This window comes from Cupressus sempervirens, chromosome 10 (assembly GCF_028749045.1).
Source record: "Cupressus sempervirens isolate cs-2001-9-10 chromosome 10, ASM2874904v1, whole genome shotgun sequence".
NCBI lineage: Eukaryota > Viridiplantae > Streptophyta > Pinopsida > Cupressales > Cupressaceae > Cupressus > Cupressus sempervirens.
In genome coordinates this window covers 654,749,932-654,756,078 of record NC_143127.1, presented here as the reverse complement: position 1 = coordinate 654,756,078, position 6,147 = coordinate 654,749,932, and the positions used below count along the sequence as shown (strand labels likewise).

General features: G+C 36.4%; 1 pseudogene; it reads right to left on the bottom strand.

Annotated features, from left to right (window-relative positions):
• Positions 1-2,821: 2,821 nt before the first annotated feature.
• On the bottom strand, positions 2,822-5,057 carry LOC149535533 (subtilisin-like protease SBT1.7 pseudogene; annotated as a pseudogene).
• Between the last annotated feature and the right edge of the window lie 1,090 nt (positions 5,058-6,147).

Sequence of the window (6,147 nt, the reverse complement as noted above, 5' to 3'; positions counted from 1 at the left end):
AAAATAATATTATTTTGCTCTTTGTTGATTCTCAAAGAAATCCCCCTTCTATTTATAATGATCTATGTGGTGTGCTAGATTTTATTCGTGAGTGGATGTTAGAGGAAGATGAATAAATGCTAAAGCAATTGTTTCTTTGAGAAGTCATAGGTTTTTATTCTTGGAAGGGCACAAGAAATAACATTTTTAATGAAAATGAAGTAATCAAACCTTATATGAGTAATCCAAAAGAAGTTCATTGAAAAGGTATAAATATATTTTATGGTACTTTTGGGCACATCATTGAAAGCATTGAGGTTCACTTCAAAGAATATTTATAACTTCAAGAATTGATTGCCTCAAACATGTGAATTTGTCTTGATATTAGAGTATTGGCCATTAGATATGTATTCTTCTATATTGTTATTGACCAATTATGTTTCTCGGTTGTAAACAATGAATTACCTTTTTCACTGTAGACGATTATTATTTTATACACACTAAAGGAGATAGAGAGACATTATAGTTGGAACAACTATTAGCTTAATTTTTTTTTAAATGACACAAATTCACTTTGTCTAGTGACAAAAAAGGTGATACTAATCTAGCTAAAAAGTGTTCTCTTCAATCAGAGACAAAATCATTTGGAGATTTAATTCACTTAATTAAAAGTGTATTTATATAAGTTAAGATAAATTGGGATAATATTATTATGATTCTTAATTCTAAAGATGCATTGATGAAAGTTATTGAAACACAAATTTTGAATTATATTTAAATCTTATCTTGTTTTTATTAATATGACTTACTAACTTCGGGAAGGGTGTTGTATCACTAATCACAAGTGTTAACTCTTCATAATATAGGTGAGACTCTAGGAGGAAAATTTTTAATTGTGACATATAATTAATAATTACATTTTTCACTTCAACTCTTTGTATTCAATATTCTTGTGACATCATTTTATATATTGATTTCAATAAAAATTTGTAAAGGGCTTTTTCCTTTGTTGATAGAAATCAATGTAATTGCCTAAATTACTAACTAGATATTCAATTTATTTTCTAATACAATTAATGATAAATCACACAATTTGATTTTCTATTTGTTTCCTTATTTTCTCCAATTTTTATATTTTATGTTGCTCTATTTTCTTAATTAAAATCTTATGGATCCATTGGGATACTTTCTTTATTTTATTTTAATATATTTTTCTAAACCAATAGGTGAGAATGAAAAATGAATAATTTTCTATGCCATGATATTGTCAATGTATCTTTAAATGACAGAAGTTCTTCATGTAACTTGCATTGTTTTGTTGTGAACTTACACTAAATGCAGAGAGCGGGTTAACAATTCTAATTTTTTTCTTACATAAATAATAAGTAAAATTAATTATATTATAGAACAGGCAATTATAGATTAGAAAATCAACACAATAGCACTAAGACTTTGATACATGGAAAACCTAGCTATAAGAACCAACAATGAGAATCAATACACCGAATATCGATCTATCTGCATATCTATTTGTGTGTGTATGTGTACATGCATACATACATACACAAATATACATGCATACATACATATACATACAAATACATACATGCATATGATTTAAATTAAAGACATTAATGCATGCAAATATGTTGATATAATTCTTTATTTTGGCTCATATTATGTATATTTAAAATATTGATCTTTAGGAGTCTCACCTTTTCTATGCAGCTAAATAAGCATTAGTTTTAAGACCATCTACTTATTAATCAAATTTGAATGTAGGACTTGAAAAAGTATATACATAAAGCATTATTGAACATGGAACAACATCGAACTATAACATATCCCAACACAAGCCATCCACACAAAAGAGTAGCATGTGTATCCAATCCATTAGTGAATTATAGAGCAATAAAAGGGACCAAAACATATTGTGGACCAACCATATAATATATTGATGATAGATCAACCAAAATATAGACCCAAACAAAAATGATTAATACCAGAGCGTCACCTTCTCTTTTCTATAATTTACTACTAGAAGAAGAGTCAATCCTTTGGACCAAAAACATTCTAGAAAGATTCTGCAGTAGACTTTTCATTCCTTGTTATGTAAGTACACTTCCAAGAAATTCTAGGCCAACAACTAGATTATCTTGACAACTCTAAGGGCACGTTTGGCAATGGGAATACAAGCGGAATAGGCATATGTAAATTCTTAAAATTTTGAATTCTTCGTTTGAATACACCAAATCGAAATTGGAATACGAAGTAAAATAGGAATATTTATTCCAATTTTGGTCCAAAAATGAGGTTTTGCAATTCCACTCAAATAGGTGTTATTGGAATACGTATTCCTATTCCACTTTTCTTTATTTTAGAAAACATAAATTTTGGGGTCTGCAAATTCCCCATCAAGAATTGGCTGAACCAAATAGAGAACAGGAATACGTAGCCCCATTTTCTATTCCAGAATAGCTATTCCTATTCACGCAGCCAAACAGGCCCTAAATGACTTGGTTTGTTATCAATGACAAGAAAGCCAATATATCAGACACTTTGTATAAAATGACACCATGCAAAATTGAAATCACCCAATCATATTTGTTGAGCTCAAAAAAAAGTGTAAAAGAAAAACAATCTGATAATAATAAACTGTTTATTATTGAACTTCGTGAAAATTAACAATAATTATGGTAAGTGCCAGTTAAAATACCTACTTATAACAATGAGAGTCTATGAGATATTTACTAAAGGGAACTGAAAACTACTAGATTTTGGATGCTCTTGTAGGGGTTGAAATTTTATTTCAGGGATCCGAGAAGCATTGCAACATTGGTTCTTATTCAAAGAGAGCTACGACGGGGCTTTTCAGTACATGACCTATCTGATCGATCCAACTTATAAATCCGTAAACATCTATACTTGACTCGACCTCCATGGTTAGAGTAAAATTCTGCTTTTGGAATTTCTCAGTAAATTTAAGGCTGGAAGGATTTACCTCTACCTTCAATCCGTTTGGCACGTCAACGACTACCTTATAATACGATGTGCCCCCTCCCACATTCGTCAATGTTCTTTTAAATCTGGCAGAGTAAGATGATGTGGCATTCTTTTCGAATACTGCAGTGAAGGAAGGATAGTTTAGACAATCTGAACCCGAGTCGAGACTGCTCGGACATGAAACGGGCACACCGGCGATTAATTGAATTTGCTGGGTGGTGTAATTGAGAGTGCACAAATAGTTTATGTAGTCCTCGGCATCAATGTCATAGACAAGGCCAGGGTCAACGGCTTTATTAGGATCAACATGGCCTGCACCAAAATCCAGTGGAGTGGCTGGTTGGCCGTCATCACCATCATTAATAGTGTTGTTGGTGTTGTCTAGCGTGTAGGAAGAGGTCATCATTGCAGATCTGATTGCCGCGGGACTCCATTCACTATGAACCGCTTTCAGCAGAGCGCTCACACCGGCTACATGCTTACACGACATGGACGTCCCAGAAATCATAGCATAATTGTCCCTCGGGGTTTCTGCTGCCCAGGCCGTTAAGATACTCACCCCAGGCGCAGTAATGTCTGGCTTGAGTATGTTGGGGCCTTGATTATTCGGGCCTCTAGATGAAAAATCAGCCATCACTGGCGTAGGCTTCATGCCCATGACTGTCACGCCGAAATCAACTTCCACCACAGGACTGGCCACTGAAGAAGAATATTTTGCGAGGGCCGCCCCATCAGGAGCATTCAAATACAAAGTAGGGAACTCGTTAGATGGATATGAAGCTAAATAGTTTGGTTGATCTGTTACCATGACTAGTGCAACGGCTCCAGCAGATTCTGCAGCATCAATGATATCAGAGCTGACGTTGGTGCATAGCACCACCGTCCCATTCACTTTCTCAGGGACAAGACTTCTCGTGCACGCGCTATCTCCGACGTCGTAGGCGAGCGGTGCACTCGATATCTTGAAGTTGCCATTTGTCGTATCGGAATAATAAGAGGAGGACCCCGATACAACGGATCCATCGCCCAGCTTCAACATAGCCTCATATCCTCGGTCGATGGTGCTCGCTCCCACTGTCAATATCCACGGTGCGCCATTCAGTACACTTTGGCGTGATGGGCCGTCGTTTCCCGCAGAGCAAACAACAACAACTCCTTTCTTGGTGGCCGCGAAGGCTCCCAGCGCCATAACATCATTGAAATAAGGTGTTGAGTCGAAGCCGAGAGAAAGAGAGAGAACATCAGCTCCGTCATTAATGGCACTCTCCATGCCGGCAAGCACGTCAGAGCCCGCAACCCCAATCGACCAACCGATTTTGTACATAGCCACTCGCGCGGCCGGAGCCACACCACGCGCTATGCCAGGAGCGTAACCGTAGAATCTGACATTGCTCACGTAGTTGCCCCCCGCTGTTGACGACGTATGGGTACCGTGCCCGAAAATGTCCCTCGCAGAGTCGTAGTCATTAGATGTGTCAATTCGCCCGTACATTGCCACTGCTCCTTTCTTGAAGGAGCGCGCACCGATGAGCTTTCTGTTGCGTGAGAGTGAAGGATCAAAAGCGGTGCCGTTCTCGCAAGTCCCCTTCCATCTGGCAGGCACGGCTTCCATTCCGTGGTCGTTGAAGCTCTCGCTCTCCGGCCACACTCCGCTGTCCATCATCGCCACGATAACGTCTTGCTCGAGATGCCGGCAACAGACTGAGCCCGAGGAATTCGGTTGAATGAGTGGTATGGAATTGTCCCACTGGATCGGGAAACGACAACACATGGCCGGGTATCTCCTCCAGCGTGTCCAGCTCCGACTGGGTCAGCCTGGCGCTGAAGCCATGCATGACCGTATCATAAGTGTAGTGTTAGAAATTATCCTCTTTCAGGGAGCCGGGCAAAGATTTTACAGAAGATACCACAGATTTGTACCAATGCTCGTGGGTGGAGAATTCAGTGGGTATAGCAGATTTATCCATACGAATAATGTAATTTGAGGCATACTCTGCACAAGTGGCATACTGACAGAATAAACTGAAAATCAAGCAAGCTAACACCAGACGAGGAAGACCAGTGCTTTCTTTCATCTTGACGTACTCCTAAAACTACAATCTCTATGTTGTCAAAAGTATCTTTCCGAGCATCAGTTTGATGTGAAAGTGAATACAAGGTGCTCTCATTCTCTTCGATTCTTCCGCTAAATCTTGTTTGGAAGCAGATGTATGGAACCGTTTGTTTTAATGTCAACTGGCAAGTACTCGGGTAACTCGTCTGGACAGTTTATTCTTCTCGTAATTGTCACCTCCTCGATATTGTCATTTATCCTCGGCGACATATATATATATATATAGTGCAATAAATAATAAATAAGGAGATGCAATCTCTCTCACACATTTAATTCCAGTGGAATATTTTCTTTGTTTACAATTAAGTAATCAATATCATAAGAAATGTAATACTTCTCATGATTCATATTGTATTTAGTGGATAATTTCAATTTTATATAAATTGTTTAAAATAAGGAAAAATAATTAAGAAGGGTATGTAAAACAGTAAGTTCTTATACACTTTGTATATGTTATTCTAATTTTGGTTATAATGAGGTGCATTGCATTGGAGTGAGTTGAAAAATCTCTTGGAGAATATTACTAAATATTTACACGACATTTTTATTGTATCAATGGCTATATCACATAGTTGTATGAGTATGCTTTGTATATCATCTAAAAATATATATGACATGTTTAGAAAAATGGACTAGTATTCTTCTTTAATGTTTTAAGTAAATATCATTATATTATTGTCAAGTAGGTATGCTCCTAAATTTTAATTATAGAATAACCATAATGAAATGATGATTATAGAAATGAAATTATTGAAACTAGCATTTCCCAAATCTACATAAAATCCAAATCCATAAAATTAAAGCATTCTTATGTGTGTTGATAAAAATCACTACTCCTAAGGCAAGAGCCCACAAAACAATGATAAATTGTGAGCCTCTTAATTAGGAGGTCTTGGGTTCAAATATACTCAAGCCTAACTAATAATCAAAATAATTAATCACAACAAATAATAATAATTAACCTTGGCTTTGGCCTCTTATCGATCAAAAATAAAATAAAATCACTACTCCTAGAATAATTAGAAATATAATTTAGTAGTATATGAATGTGC